General features: G+C 39.6%; 1 long non-coding RNA gene across 1 annotated transcript; it reads right to left on the bottom strand.

Annotated features, from left to right (window-relative positions):
- Positions 1-4,803: 4,803 nt before the first annotated feature.
- On the bottom strand, positions 4,804-17,020 carry LOC145801337 (uncharacterized). Its single transcript, XR_014342680.1, has 2 exons — positions 16,980-17,020; positions 4,804-5,915 (listed from the first exon to the last, which is right to left on the bottom strand). It is a non-coding gene; the product is annotated as an uncharacterized LOC145801337 (long non-coding RNA).
- Between the last annotated feature and the right edge of the window lie 97 nt (positions 17,021-17,117).

The following is a 17,117-nucleotide window of genomic DNA, read 5'->3' as shown; positions in this document are numbered from 1 at the left end:
AGTGGTGCCTAAAGGCCTAAAACAACAAGCTTGTGAGGACTATTACACTACAACTATGCAATACAAGACTCAAATGCAATAACCAACCCAAAACAAAGTTAAAATAGTCCAAAATAGAGCCTAAAGAATGCTGGAATAAAGCTACAAATGGCTAGAAAAATAAATTAACACATAGAGCTAACTAGGTTAGTAAACAAGACACAAGGAGGGGAGGCTAACCCCTCAAATTTTGGACTTCAAAACATGATTTTTACCACTAAAAATACTCTAAAATTCAGTTCTCAAAAGCCCAAGAAAAGATAGTTTGAAGGTGGGAAACAAAGGTGGAAAAGCCTTACAAGTAAGGAACAAAGAAGGATGAGATATCCCCTAACCTTAAATGGCCTAAAACACCAATTTCAGCCCACAAAAGTAGAGTTTTTTATGGCGCAAAAACAGTAGGAATAGATAGAAAAACAAATATACAAAGCAAGCTTAAAAGGGAAGTAGTATACCTCTTGAAGCAAAGAACAATTTCAGGCAACAATTCAAGCCAAAATTACCTTCAAGAGCTCCAAGGAGGCCTCAAGTAACCTCAGCTCAAAGATGATCAACTTTGGTTAAGGAGGTGTAGGCAAAAGTGTAGTGTATCTAAGCTAATGTGCACGAATTTGCAAGAGAGAGAGAGAGAGAGAGAGAGAGGGATTTTGTTCCAAAATTTCTAACCCTAAAAAATGGGGGAGGAGACCCCATATATATAGAAAAACATGCATTTGGCTGCGAAATATCCATCCATACACGTGTATGGAAATGATGCCCATTGTGCCAATAGCTGGAACAACTGTCAACAAAATATTTGTAAAAAAGGCACTGGTGGCCGACAGGCCATTAATGTGGCCAGCAGGCCACTAATGATGGCCGGCAAGCCACTTGGGTGGCCGACAGCTACCGGGGGTTGCAGGCTTGAAGGTTTTAGTCCAAAACAGGGCACAAAATGGATAGGGTTTGAAGGCTCAAAGACAGGGCATTCCGTCGAGGACTTTGGGCACCAAAATAAACACATACAATCATAATCATCGAGTGCACAATCAATGACATCCAAGTCTTGGGGACAATAAAAAATGGAGTGTCTACACTATCAACCAAAACTAGTCCTAAAACAGGTTTAATACAGCCCTAAAACATGCTGGAATTGAGCTAAAAAAGTCTAGATTAACATGCTAAAACATGGCACAAACTAGGCTAGTAAACAAGACACAAGGAGGGGATGTTAACCCCTTTAAATTTGGACTTCAAAACATGATTTTGGCCACTGAAAAAGCTTTGAAAATCAGTGTTTAAAAGCTCAGAAAAAGATAGTAAAAAGGGTGGAAAACACAAGGACAAATGCCTCCAAAACAAGGTATAAAGAAGGGTTATCAACCCCTCAACCTTAAATGGCCCTTAGACCTAAGCTTCAGCCAAAAAACACAGAGTTTTTATAGTCCAAAAATAGTTGGAAAGCAGCAAAAATAATAGTAGAGAAAGCAAGCAAAGAGGCAAAGCCTTATACCTCTTGAAGAGAAGAAGAAATTCAAGCAACAAAACCAAACAAACACACCCTCTAGAGCTCCAACAAGGCTAAAGAACACCTCAACTTAGAGATGAGAAGATTTGGTTAAGGGTGTATAGGCAAAGGTTAAGGATTTGGAAGCTAAAGTGTAGAGATTTGCTCGAGAGAGAGAGGAAAATTTTTTAGCTCAAAATTTTCTGATCTTAAAACATGAGAAAGGGGTCTCCTATATATAGAAAACATGAATCTCCCACAAGGATATCTAGCCCTACACGTGGGGACAAATGCATGCGTCTGGGCAAACAACTGGCACAGCTGGCATAAAAAATTTGCAAACCAAACTGGTGGCCGGCAACCAAGAAGTGATGGCCGACAGCCCAAAAGGGGTGGCCGGCAGGCCACCAGAGGCTGCAGGCTTGAAAACCAAGGGTTGGTCCAATAATGAGGCAACGGGCGTATAGGGTTTGAAAGGCTCAAAGTTGTGGCATTCCGCTGAGGACTTCGAGCACTTGACAAGCAAACAGACTTATCATCGGGTTTGCATGCGATGGCATCCAAGTCGTAAAGGCCGTAAAAAATGGGGTGTCTACAGCTAGTATTTTGGTAATTGGTTTTGTTTCATTTGTCAATTAGTTTGGGGAACGTTATTCCATCAATGATAATTGTAGGTTTGGCCCACCTAGACATGATGGATTGCCAAACTTTTTGATCAATAGCTTTTAGAAATGTTCTTATCCGAGCTTTTCAAAAAGAATAATTGGATCCGTCAAGTAGAGGTGGTCGTACCGCAGAATTCCCCTTACGAATTGAATCCATTATAAAAAATCAAACAAGATCTTGCTCCTTATAGCTTTGAAAAACAATGATTGAGCGATCCGCTCTGATACCAATTGAAAATTTTAAATGTCCCCGAGATATTAATTTGTGATTATGATTCAATTTTAAACAATGAATAACAATCACAATCAAACAATCAACAACAAATCAACACAATGATTCAACGTGGAAAAAATCACAATTGAACTCCTCCAATTTTGACAAAAACACACGGGCTAAAACCACAAAACAATTTAATAGAAAAACAAAAAGGAATTATACATGAGAATCCTCAATTACCTAGCAAATCTATGCCCGAATTGAACTGAACCTGATGTGTTTCTTCTATCACTATCTCTACCTTAGAATTGCTTTGCCCAACGTTGAATCCACAATGCCTATGTCGAATCCGGAACGATTAGCTACTTCGGAATCCACCAAAGCTTCAAGCTCAAGTTTCCCGGAATCCATCGATGAATATCTCTCTCTTTTTGTGAATAAAAAAACAAAAACAATCTTTAATTTTTGTCAATATGTAGTTCGCTGATCAATCGATCACCTTCTATACATCAAGAAAACTCATATATAAATACCCTTTAATATAGAACACACTATTTTTTTACTCATCTTTGAGAATCTGGACGAGTTTAACCCTAAAACGTGCAAACGACGTACCTTATACTAAACAGAGTAGCGAAAACCGCTCGAGAGGTGAGACTGAAGGTGGTGCTCAAATATTAGCCAATTGCTCGAGCGTAACATTCACTGCTTAAGCGGTAAAATATGCTTTCCAGAAGTCCAGAACGCAAGTTGAGATACTGAATGAACTATTTCCCCGCTTGAGTGATTCATTAACTTTGACAACTTGGTTTCGAGGGTGCTGCCCCTTGGACCTGCCAGCGAAGAGGCAAAACAAGGACTGTTCAAGTTAAGATCTGGAACATCAGTACAAACTCCTCTACTCAGACACAATACGGGTTGGATTCATATTTAATCTCATATCCTTACAGATACAAAAAAAAAAAAAAAAAAAAAACAACAACAACAACAAACCAATTACAATTGAATGGCGTTTTTATCCTATGAGATTGCCAATTACAAAAACCTAATAAATAAAATTTTGGAAATATGTCCCAGTTCAAAATAAAAAATTAAAAAAAATTAAAAAAAAAAACTTATCGAAATAAGACTCATAATAAATCTCATGAAGCCTACCATAAGTTGTCATAATCCCATCCATAATAAACATCTCAAATAATAAGAATGGCTTACTGTTTTTATTTTTATTTTATTTATTTATTTATTTTTTAAGTCTAAAAAGTGAACTGGACTACTTGATCTAAAGTGAATTAATAGGAAACAAAATATACTTTAAAATAATAAAATATATTTCTTACTAAAATATTTTACAAAGAGTATACTTCTCATCAAAAAATAAAAAAACAAAATAAAATAAAAAAATAAAAAAATAATTCAAAAGACCTAATGCCTTATACCTTATGTAAATTGAATTTTTCAACAATTTTTTTTTTTTTTTTTTTTTTCAAGTATAAAATGAGATAGTTTCAATTCCAGTGAACTTCTTTTAATAAAAAACTAACCGACGCGGTTTATTTATTTATTTATTTTTTCAATCAATTGGCGGCTTCATGTTCTTAGTTAATTATGAAAGTAGCACTGTCGCAAAACTTTTTAGTTAGGACTCCGATTATTATTTTATAAATCAGCAATATTTCATTCATATATATATATAAATATATATATATTTATTTTTGATAAATTATCGATAGATGTTAATAGTTAAACTTAATTACCATCAAATTCTATTGAAAATAAGTCATAATAAAATTGTAGCTAAAAATAATTTTTGTGACGATTTTTTTGTATGTCGTTAAAAATTGATAATTACTGACTTTTTTTTTTTTGGGTCATGATTATAAATTATTGATGAAACTTATAATTATTGATATTTTTTTGTGACAATTTTTTTAAACTATTACTAAAACTTATAACTAGTGACATTTTTTGTGATTAAATTTTCAAACTGTTATTGAAAATTAACAATTAGTGACTTTTTTAATAGTATTTAATGAAAAACACTATTATTATCATAGGACCTATTGGATAATAAGTCCACTTATTAAGACCTACACGTAAGTCTTTTTATTTATTTATTTATTTTTATATATTTAAATTCTTTGAATAAGGTTGCAAGACAATCAATGTAAGGAGAATTTTAAGAGAATATTGGAGTGTAGATCAACTTTTTAAATTTTATTTGTCATGTCATTCAGGATGTTGGGGAAATAAATTATGTGGATTAATCAATTTTTTTTTTAGAAATATTTTAAATTTTATTTTTTAAGGTGAGTAAAATGTTATGGATAAATTATACTCCGTGTCTTTTATATTTATTTATGTATTTTCTCACTCTATTTCTTCAAGAAAATTTTCACTTTTTTTTTATTAGCAAAAATAAACTTTATTGAATAAGAACCAAAGAGAAAACCTTACATCTTACATCAATAAAGATAAAAAAAAGCAGTGCTAATAGCATCATAGTGAACCTTACTCATTCCAACTATGTTGGCACAAGAAAGCCACCCAATCATGTACTATGACATACCAAGAGCTAGTTGATAAGAGCTCAACCAGCAAAAAGAGAAACCAAGACAAAGAATCACAGAAGCACACATCCTCAGAACAACACAACAGCAGCAGAACAACACATAACAGCTCTTAGCAGCAACAACCCAACAGCAGACAGTACAATGATTGAAAAGCCACCCCTGAGAATGGAACTTCACCAAGGAAGCAATATGCAACTAATGGACACACAAATGATCACCCTAGCACACCCCAGCATACCAACACAGCAGCAGCAACAAAACAGAAGCAGACACAGCAAACCATTATACCCGAAGCAAAGAGAAATACATCAACACCAGCACCCACTAGCAGAGCAACACACCAACAGCAGACACAACAAAACCACTATACCTGAATCAAAAAGGTATACAACAGCAGCTACAACTCAAAGCCCCTGTTGGATTCCACATTATACAGCTGATCATTGATTAAACAATCCATCCCTTTCGTGTGATACTTCACCAAAAAGGCAATGTGCAACTTGATGGACTCACAAACTTCACACCAATTAGCCCCTGAACCAACAAATCTAATTTCATTCCTAGCCTTCCACACAAACTACATAACCACAGATGGCAAGGCATCTCACATACTCTGGAGCATTTTCTTAAATTTAAAACCACTCCACCAATCCAAAAGCTGAGTTACATTTTTAGGCACAACCCACACCAAACTCCACCATTTTACCAAGTCAGACCAGATACACCAAGCAAAATGGCAATGAACGAGAACATGACTCACATCTTTAGCACTGGAATTACAAAAGCAACATAAAGAGGGACCACTAGGATCAAGAGCTCCAATATTTTGAAGAAACACAGAAGTTTTGAGTCTGCCTCTCCATGCCAACCAACAGATGAATTGGATTTTAAGAGGAGAGATGCCCTTCCATTGCAAACTAGGCACCGATACACTTGATCTGTCAGTGCAAGAAATCCATTCATAAGCTAATTTCATTGAATAAACCCCTGAGCACCAAAAGTCCACACCAATTTATCCTCAACACCAGATCTTAACACTGGGCCAGAATTAAGCAATTGAATAAGATTAGAGAGATCTACACATTCCTAGGAATAGAGTCTTCTTCTGAAGTTAAACACCCACCCATAAGGGGAAGACATTTTACTCAAAATATCAAAGACAGAGGCCTCTTTATCCTGTGAGAGCATAAACAGTCTAGGGAAAGCCAACTTTAAATGACTAACACTAGTGCATAAGTCATTCCAAAAAGTGCATCTATTCCCATCTCCTAAATCAATTCTAATATGAGAGTGCAAATATCAAAGAAAATAGGCTTAGATACAACTACTGACAGTATGTCAGTCCATACTCTAGAACCACTGATCTGGGAATTAGTTGAAGGCAACCAAGATTTTGGATCATACTTATAGTTAGTGCAGACAATTTCTTTCCAAAGAGCCTTCTCAACACACCCAAACCTCCACCACCATTTAGCCAGAAGGCACAGATTCACATCCCTAATACTTCTAATACCAAGACTACCATCTCTCAATTCTTTAGTAACTTCAGGCCACTTAACCATATGAACCTTCTTCTTAAGATCAGAAACCCCCATAAAAAGGAAGTCTGAATTCTATCAAGTTCTTTAGCAACTCCTTCAGGTATCTTGAACAAAGATAAATAATAGACGGGAAGATTGCTCAACACAGATTTGATCAGAGATAATCTTCCACCAAAAGATAGATGCCTTCTCTTCCAGCTGGCAAGCTTAACTTTAAACTTCCTAATGACAGGAGCCCATGTTGATTTGAGTCTAGGACTAACACCCAGAGGGAGGCCCAAAAAAGAAATAGGAAGCACACCTTTGGAACAATTAAGAATATCAGCATACTGGTCTAGACTGACCTCTTCTACACCAACTCCAATAACCACACTTTTGCTATAGTTAATCTTGAGACCAGACACAACTTCAAAACATCTTAGCAACCTCTTAATGCAAAGAATTTCCTCTTGATTGGCCTCAGAGAATAAGATGGTGTCATCCGCAAATTGAAGGTGTGATACCTTAATCAATTCATTCCCAATAACAGCCCCATTAAAGAGTCCCAACTCTCTAGCCCTCAAGATCAAAATATTAAGGCCTTCCACAACCAGATTAAATAGAACAGGGGAGAGAGGATCCCCTTGTCTTAAACCACGTTCAGCAATAAACTCATTTGTAGGGCTGCTATTGACTAAGACAAAAATTCTAGCATTAGTAACACACCTTTGAATCTAACTCCTCCATTTGTGGCCAAATTCAAAACTCTCCATCATATTAAGCAAGAAGCTCCAATTTACACAATCATACGCTTTTTCAAAGTCGATTTTAATAATTACACCTTTCTTCTTTTTACACCGCCACCAATCTAACACCTCATTTGCTACAAGCGCCCCATTAAGGATGAATCTCCCCCCCTAAAAAAAAAAAAAAAAAAACTGACTGGGTAGGGCTAATAATAGAAGGAATAACTAACTTCAGCTTATTAGAAAGCACTTTGGCTAGAATCTTGTACATGGAGCCAATAAGACTAATAGGTCTGTAATCATTGAGGCTACTTGGATTATCACTCTTAGGAATAAGAGCAATAAAAGAAGAAATAAGACCGGAGGCCAGCTTTCCATTAGCAAAAAACTGTTTGAAAAATAACATGATATCCCCTTTCTTAAAATTCCAACACTTCCTAATAGCCAAAAGATTAAAACCATCTGACCTAGGGGCCTTATTCCCATCACAGGCCTTCAAAACATGCCACACCTTAGCCTCTGTGAACTCCTTCTCAAGACTAGAAACTTGGGAACTAGCTAAGGTCTGAAAGACACCCCCTATTCTAGGCCTGACCTTCCAAGATTCTGAAAAAGCACTCTTGAAGTGATTCCAGACCTCTATTTTTACTGCTGTTGGTTCATTAACCACCACCCCATTAGCTACCACTGAGTTAATGAGGTTAATATTCTGTCTGCACTTAACCATCAAATGGAAAAACCTTGTGTTCTTATCACCTCTAAGAGCCCAATCTTGTCTGGATTTTTGGAGCCAAAACCACTCAACCCTCTTACTTAATTTCCAAATTAACTCCTTCAACTCAGCTCTTCTGGATCTCTCAACAACCAATAACTCTCTAGACTCAGCTAGCAAGTCCAGCTGATGGAACTCCTCCTCAGTAAGTCTTAGCTGGGATGAAAGGTTACCAAACACAGTTACATTCCACTCCTTAAGATGCTTCTTTAAACGACCCAATTTTTTAAACAACTTATAACCAGCCCCACTGTTCAAACCCTTCTTCAAGCCAAACCTTTTCAGCCATAGGTAGAAAGTCAGAATGGAGAACCCAACAGTTCATAAACCGGAAGGGTTTAGGACCTCAATCCCTATTGTCCTCCTTCAAAATAATAGGACAATGATCAGACATAGTCCTAGGTAACCCCCAACATTTAAAATTGAAAACATCAAGCCACTCAGAATCAAATATGAACCTATCAATGCGACTCCATATACCATTTTCCCCGGAATTGCTCCATGTGAACTTTCTCCCTAACATTGGCGGCTCCACCTCCTCAAGATTATCAATGAACTCATTAAAATCGTGCATACACACACTTCTCCTGGAGCAACCTGCTCTTTCACTTGTACACCTAATCTCATTAAAATCACCCCCAATGCACCACGGCTCGGGAAACAATGGTTTGATCCTAACAATCAAATCCCATAATTCTCTTCTCTTGACAACATCATTAGGAGCATAAAGATTGACTAGCACACCATCAAAATCAGATTTAATTTTACTAGCTACCACAATAAATTTCTTGGAACAACAACTATCCTGAAGCAAAAAGACTCTAGGATTCCAAACACACTGTTAATATATAATTGAATATTAATTGAATATACTATAATACTATATCTGTTGTTAATATATTATAGTATAGACAACACCAATTATAGCATAGGATTCCCTTTGTCAGAAAGGCTTTCGGTGCGCCACCAGCTTTCGGCCACTTTTTCTTATTATATTCAATTGTATCATCATAATGTTTGTATAACAGACTCCTATATAATGGAGCCTCAATCTTGATTCAATACAGAGTTTATATTACAAATTCTCTTTCAATATTACTCTCTCAATTTGTCTTCCATAATTTGTCTTTCATGGTATCAGAGCACAGGTATTTTACCTAAGTCTCTACATCACATTTTTCTTGGCAGATTGCTGCGTACCTCTCTCTTACCTAATACACAGATTGGACAGTACCACCACCTTCGTCTCTCCACGACGAAGCCAACGCCACCAGATTCATCCTCATCTGACGTCCCACGCGCCTCCACGCGCCGCCAGAACATTCGGCCACGCGCTTGATCGTTCCAGACGCGCTCCACGCGCTTCCTACACTATCCTGTGCTATTGTGCGCTGCGGCCTCATCTGCTAACGTGAGCCGCGTGTTTCTAACGTCAGCTGACGTCAGCCCTGACTGCTTCCGTGCGCCGTGTGTCTTCGCCTACTAACGTGCGCCGCGTGTCACGACCCAAACCCGGCCCTATGGGTTTAGCACCGTAACCGGCCAGTAATCCGAGATTACCGAAGGCCTGCAGAACAGTAATACAGTAAAGCAGAGTACAGGGCCTGGCGGAAGCCAATACAGTAAATAAATAGTGTCCATTGAGCTGTGACATTCTGTATGCAAAAAGGCTTTTCATATATTTATACATAAACAGTACAGAACAGTATACACAATATTTACAATCATTCAGACTAGGGACTCGACCCTAGATAACAGTACAGTAACACTCGGTCTATACAGAACAGTAAAACAGTACAGAAGGGGGAAAAACAAACAAAACACCCCCAAGCCATAGCATGGCAACTCGGAACCTCGCAGTGAGGCACAAAGGCTGGCTTGACAAAACTAGAGTCTAACCCTGACGCTCCTAGCTCCGATCTGGTGCCTGTACACCTACATATATATATGAGCAGTGAGCTAAAGCCCAGTGAATAACATAATGCGTAAAGGGGTTTAGAATGAATGTCCTTACAGTAATGAAAACAGTTCAATTCAATCAGTATTTCAGTTGTTCAGTACAGTAAACAGTCATATGTGGTACATCCATTAGCATAACAGTAACAGTAGGTCTTAAAAGACCGAACAGTAATGATGGCCATCAGTCAGTAAACAGTAGTGGTTCCACGAGGGAACCGACAGAGAATTCTGTCGCAGTAACAGTAACAGTAAACAGTAGGTACTAAGGATGCCACAGTACAGTTCAGAAATAAAGGACATACATTCATTCAGTAAATAATACCAGTTCAGTAAACAGTTCAGTTCAGTATTCAAAAGATATTAGTTAAACATATCTTTACACAATTGTTACTCACAGAGTTCTGGGCTACAGTATGCTAGAGCGCGTCTCCCCAGTTGCCAACCCTACACAGTTAACAGGTTGAACACACTAAGCTACACAGTTGGGAAATCTCATAACTTAATCCCTAATGCCTCGGTGTGTTCTACATCTATATCCTCAACAAGATGCCTTAAACTAGGCCTAAGAATGCCTAGAGACGGGATGAGGATGCAAAGATGCACATTTAAAAGCATTTTCAGAAAAACAGAGTCCCGCTCGAGCGCACGTTTCCCCGCTCGAGCGGTCATGCAACAAAGGTACACGCTCGAGCGTAAACTTTCCCGCTCGAGCGTACTGTAAAAGTACTGGATGGGTGAAATCTCCGCTTGATGCCCGCTCGAGCGTGAGACCTGACTCCGCTCGAGCGCCCAATCCTCCGCTCGAGCGTAAGGTAAAACAGTGCAGAGATACTGGATGCTCGAATTCTACGCTCGAGCGGCACTTCCTCCGCTCGAGCGGAAGTGCAAAATCTGGAAAACCCAGATTGCACCTCCAAGTTCAAAACCAAGTTGTTAACAACTCAAAACCGATCCCCTTGGGCTCATTTTCTGGAAAACTCTTATAAACACATAGAATATCATGTTTCAAAGCTCAATTTTAAGAAATCAAAGCCCAAGGTGAGTCAATTAAAACCATAATCAAACCCATTTTCAAGAACAACATTCAAACATGCATGGATGAGTTTTAAACCAAATTAAAGTTCTAAAGCTTGCTCAAATGAGCTCATTTCTTTTCAAAACCAGATGAAAACATGGTCTGTAACAACAATATGAGCATGCATGTACTAATGTCCATGTAATCAACCTCAAAATGCAACAATACTAACATGCATGCAAGAGATGAGCTTCAATCTACCATTAATGAACCAAATCATGACTTAGCTCTACAAATTAACATGAACCATGCGTGAATCAACTTAAAGACAAAATCAAAAGATGAAATTCATACCTAGGTTCCTCGAATGCAAGTCTAGAGGTTCAATATAGCAATCTACACTTCAATTCCAAGCAATTCAAGCCAAATCAACAAGAACAATTCTCTCTCTCTCTAACTCTCCTCTCATGGTCGGCTAAGCTCAGGAGAAATGGCTGATGGAAATGTGTTTTGATACAAGGTGTAATGAGGCTCAAACATGTATGTTGAGTGGGCCACTAAGGGTGGCAATATGGTAAATAAACCAAACTCTTTAATTAGCTTATTTTATCTAATTTAATCATACCTAATCAGTTTTCAGATAAATATACCATAAAATCACATTAATTATGTGGATCATAAAACATCAATCAATTTCTAATTCGGCCGCCGATATGGCCTTCAATTAGCAGTTTAAACATATAAGCATGAACAGATAATCATACGGTCAAACAGATAAAATGCAATTTAACTAACATATACTCAATCAATTCGGTTTCCAATTTCAATCAGTCGGTTCAGTACTTTAATCAGTCCAATTATCAGTCATAATCAATTCAGTTTAACGGTAATCGGTGTTTATCGGTAATCAATCAGTTAGTAATCGGTAAACAGTATGAGGGTTGTTACACCGCGCCACTCTCTGCTAACGTGCGCCGCGCCATCCTGTTTGACCAGCAGCGTTGACTACTCCATTTTCAGCCTTTCTGGTCATATTTTTGGTCTGTTTACTCCTTTTCTGACTAATTTTGACCATCTGAATTCACTGGTACTCTCGGTTTTTTCCGATTCTCCCTCATTTGTGCTATTTTTCGCTCATGGATCGCTTGGACTCCTCTTCCCAACCTATTTCTGTTATTCTTGACGGGACTAATTATGTCTTATGGGCACAAGCTATGTCTGGCTTCCTCAAAGGAAAGAAACTTTGGCGCATCATCACTGGGGATGTGTGCAAACCCGTTCAAGGGACCACAGATTCCGCTACCACGGACTCCGCTGCCAAATATGTCGATCGACTGGAAGATTGGGATAGTAAAAACTATCAGATCATCACTTGGTTTCGCAATACTTCTATTACATCTATCAGCCTTCAGTTTGGTCGATTCCAACTTGACTCTGCTTCCTCTCCTGCCAAAGCAATCTGGGAATTTTTACAAGAACGCTATCGGACTACTGGCCTTGCTCACCAATATCAGCTTCTGAGTCATCTTCACGGTATACGTCAAGAAACAACTCAAACCATCAATGATTTTCTCTCCCAAATGTATTATGCTTGGGATCAGCTCGCTCTTTCTGAACCTCCGTGGGATTGTACTAAGGATGCTACCTTATTTACTGCCTACCGTGACCAACAGCGCTTAGTTCAGTTTCTCATGGCTCTCACTCCCCGATTTGAGCCAGTCCGCGCATCTCTCCTTCATCGCACTCCTTTACCCACTCTTGAGCAAGCAATTTCTGAAATCTTGTCCGAGGAAACCAGATTTGGTACTCTCCATCCACACCCTGTGGACTCTGTTCTTGCCACTCCCCAGATTCGAAGTTCTCCCTCCTCACCATCACCACAGAGGTCCAATGCCTGCAATTACTGTCACAACCGCCATCTTCCGTCGACTCATCTTCTGGTCAATTGTCCAGTTCGTCTTTGTCGGTTTTGCAACAAGACTGGCCCTGGTCATCTCCAGCAAGATTGCTTCCGCAATCCAGCCCGTGCCTCTCGCAATGGTCCTTCCACCGGGAATTTTTCTCGCAACCACTCTCACCGTTCTGGGACTCCGTTTAAACCAATGCCTGCCCAACGAACTGCTGCTGCTGCCTCAGAGGATTTACCCTCCTCTGACCCTATAGACCCTTCCACTCCAGTTTTCTCTCAAACTGACGTCGCAGCCATGTTTCAACATTTTTGGCAGAATTCCGGTACTCCTCCATCTACTGCTTTATCTGTCACCGCAGGTAACACTTCTTGGTATTTTGACTCCGCTTGTTGTAATCACATGACCTTTGACCCTACTATTTTTACTCCTCTCTCTTCTACTCCTCATGTTCCTTCTATTCATACTGCTGATGGGTCTTTTCTGTCTGTAAGTCATGTTGGTTCTGTTTCAACCTCTCACTTATCTTTATCCCATGTCTATCTTATGCCTGCTCTTACTTTAAATCTTATCTCCATTAGTCAATTATGTGAGCATGGTCTAACTGTTACCTTTTCCCGTACTGGTTGTTTGGTGCAGGACCCTCGGACGGGGCAAACTCTTGGGATAGGCCGTAAGCATGGACGTCTCTACGAACTCATCCATCTTCATGTTCCAGATTCCTCTCAGATCACAGCTCCTACCACTGCTACCACTGCTACCACTGCTCCTCCATTATCTCTTTTTCAGCTTTGGCATTGTCGTTTAGGCCATCTTTCTGTTGGTCGTTTAAAATCTCTAATTTCCAGTGGTCATTTAGGTCATGTAAGTTCTGATGTTTTAGATTGTGTGTCCTGTCAACTTGCCAAACAACCTGCTTTGTCGTTTAATAAAAGTGACTCTGTTTCTCTTGCACCATTTGATCTCATTCATTCTGATATTTCTCCTACTCCTACTATGGGAGGTGCACGCTATTTTGTTGTTTTTATAGATGATTTTTCCCGTTTTACCTGGTTGTTTCTTATGAAAAATCGCTCTGAGCTCAAACAACTTTATTACAATTTTGCTACAATGGTTAAAACACAATTTTCTAAAACTATTAAGCTTTTTCGCTCCGACAATGCCATGGAATATAAAGATTTTGACTTTCTTTCCTTTCTTCAGAGTCATGGTACTCAACCTCATCGTTCCTGTCCCGGTACGTCTCAACAAAATGGACGTGCTGAACGGAAACATCGACATATTCTTGACACTACTCGAGCTCTCCTTTTATCTTCCTCTTGTCCGGAACATTTTTGGGGAGAGGCAGCTCTCACTGCTGCTTACACTATCAATTGTATCCCTACACCTGTCATTCATAATCACACTCCTTATGAACGTCTGCATGGCACCCGTCCCCCTTACACCAACCTTAGGGTCTTTGGATCTGCCTGTTTTGTTCTTCTTCAACCTCATGAACGTACCAAACTTGAACCACGTTCTTGCCTTTGTTGCTTCTTAGGGTATGGTATTGAACACAAGGGGTATCGTTGTTGGAATCCTCTCTCCCAACGACTCCGTATCTCTCGTCATGTCATCTTTTGGGAACACAAAATGTTTTCCTCTCTCTCTCTCTTTCGTTTGTCTGTTCCCTCACCCTCTCTGTTTTTTACTGACCCTTCCACGGATCTGTTCTCGGATGAGCTTACTTCACCGCCCTTGCCGACCCCTCTCGAGTCCTCTGATGAGCTTCCTCCACTACCTCTCGAGACTGCCTTGCCTTCTGGTCTGTCCCATGCACCTGCTCCCTCTGATGGTCCTGCTCTTGCTCCCTCGGGATCCTCCCCTCCTGGTGAGTCTCTCCCTCTGGCTCCTCCTGCCTCTACTCGACCACACCGGGTAATACAACCTTCCACTCGTCTTCGTGACTTTATTGTTGGTTCTACTGTTTTTTCTACTTATGAACCGACCTCCTATCGTGAGGCTCGCTCTAATCCTCTTTGGCAGCAAGCTATGACTGATGAATTGCAGGCTTTAGACAAAACTCACACTTGGGACATTGTTGATCTTCCTCCTGGCAAGACTGCCATTGGTTGCAAATGGGTCTACAAAATCAAAACTTGTTCTGATGGTACTATTGAGCGCTACAAAGCCCGCCTTGTTGCAAAAGGCTTCAACCAAGAATATGGTATTGACTATGAGGAGACATTTGCTCCTGTTGCTCGTCTCACCTCTGTTCGCAGCCTGATTGCGGTTGCTACCACCCGACACTGGGATCTTTATCAAATGGACGTGAAAAATGCTTTCCTTAATGGTGTTCTTCTTGAGGAAGTCTACATGCAACCTCCCCCTGGGTCTACTTGTCCACCTCATAAAGTCTGCAAACTTCAGCGTGCTCTATATGGTCTCAAACAAGCTCCGCGCGCTTGGTTTGCCAAGTTCAGCTCTACTATTCATGACTGTGGTTTCACCTCCAGTTCTTATGATACTGCTCTTTTTATCCGGAAAACTGCTCAAGGGACCACCTTGCTTCTCCTTTATGTGGATGATATGATTATCACCGGTGACGATCTTGATGGTATTGTATGCCTTAAACAATTTCTTAGCCATCATTTCGAGATGAAAGACCTTGGTCCTCTCAGCTATTTCCTGGGTCTTGAAATCCTCCATGATTCCACGGGGTCTTTTCTCTCTCAGGCTAAGTATACCTCTGATCTTCTCACCCGCGCTGGTCTTACGGATTGCAAGACTGCCTCCACTCCCCTGGAGCCTCAGAGTCGTCTTACACCTCTTGATGGCACTCTTCTCTCTGATGCTACCCTATATCGTCAGCTGGTTGGCAGCCTTGTCTATCTCACTGTTACTCGTCCTGATATTGCCTATGCCGTTCATATTGTCAGCCAATTTATGTCCGCTCCTCGTACACCTCATTATGCTGCATTAGTTCGTATCCTTCGTTATCTCAAAGGTACCTTGTTTCATGAACTTCATTATTCCGCCCGCTCCTCTCTCCAGCTTCGTGCTTTTTCTGATGCTGATTGGGCTGGGGATCCTACTGACCGGCGCTCTACTACCGGGTTCTGCTTTTTCTTGGGTGATTCTCTTATCTCTTGGCGCAGCAAGAAACAATCTCTTACTGCTCGCTCCAGTACTGAGGCTGAATATCGTGCTCTTGCTGATACTACTCAGGAACTTCTCTGGCTTCGTTGGCTTCTTGCTGACATGGGTGTTTCCCCCTCTGGCGCTACTGCTCTCTTTTGTGACAATCAAAGTGCTCTTCAAATTGCTCACAATGATGTTTTTCATGATCGCACCAAACACATTGAGATTGACTGTCATTTTATTCGTCAACACGTCACTCATGGTACTGTCCATCTCCATCCCATCTCCTCTGCTGATCAACCTGCTGATATCTTCACCAAAGCCCATTCTCCAGGCCGCTTCGTTGAACTTGTCTCCAAACTCCAGTTGGTTGATGTTTGTCCTCCTTGAGTTTGAGGGGGGCTGTTAATATATAATTGAATATTAATTGAATATACTATAATACTATATCTGTTGTTAATATATTATAGTATAGACAACACCAATTATAGCATAGGATTCCCTTTGTCAGAAAGGCTTTCGGTGCGCCACCAGCTTTCGGCCACTTTTTCTTATTATATTCAATTGTATCATCATAATGTTTGTATAACAGACTCCTATATAATGGAGCCTCAATCTTGATTCAATACAGAGTTTATATTACAAATTCTCTTTCAATATTACTCTCTCAATTTGTCTTCCATAATTTGTCTTTCACACACAAAAGACCAGTAGCAGAGCCAATCGCACCTACTTCCAGAAAGTCAAAGCCATCGAAAGGCCAAATGGATCTCACCATATCAGAATTGATAACTTCTCTCTTAGTTTCTTGAAAAAACACCATGTCTATCTTCTCATCTTTAAGAACTTTCCTAATTTTCCTCCTTTTGACCTCCCTCCCCAAATCTCTAATATTCCAGGACAAAATATGCATAATTGATGATAAGAAAACTCCAGCAAACCCCAAGCACTCAAAAGACTCACCTGCCTTGCTGATTCTTCCTTTGCTCGATCCTTGCCAAATCTTTTCACTTTTGCTTTTTATATTTAAAATTTTTTCAATTTATAAGTTAATTTTGTCCAAAATTAGACAGAAAATAATATATTAACAAATATGTGACA

The sequence above is a fragment of the Camellia sinensis genome, chromosome 10 (assembly GCF_055761805.1).
Source record: "Camellia sinensis isolate YWXY chromosome 10, ASM5576180v1, whole genome shotgun sequence".
Classification (NCBI taxonomy): Eukaryota; Viridiplantae; Streptophyta; class Magnoliopsida; order Ericales; family Theaceae; genus Camellia; species Camellia sinensis.
This window is presented reverse-complemented; position numbering and strand designations above follow the sequence as displayed.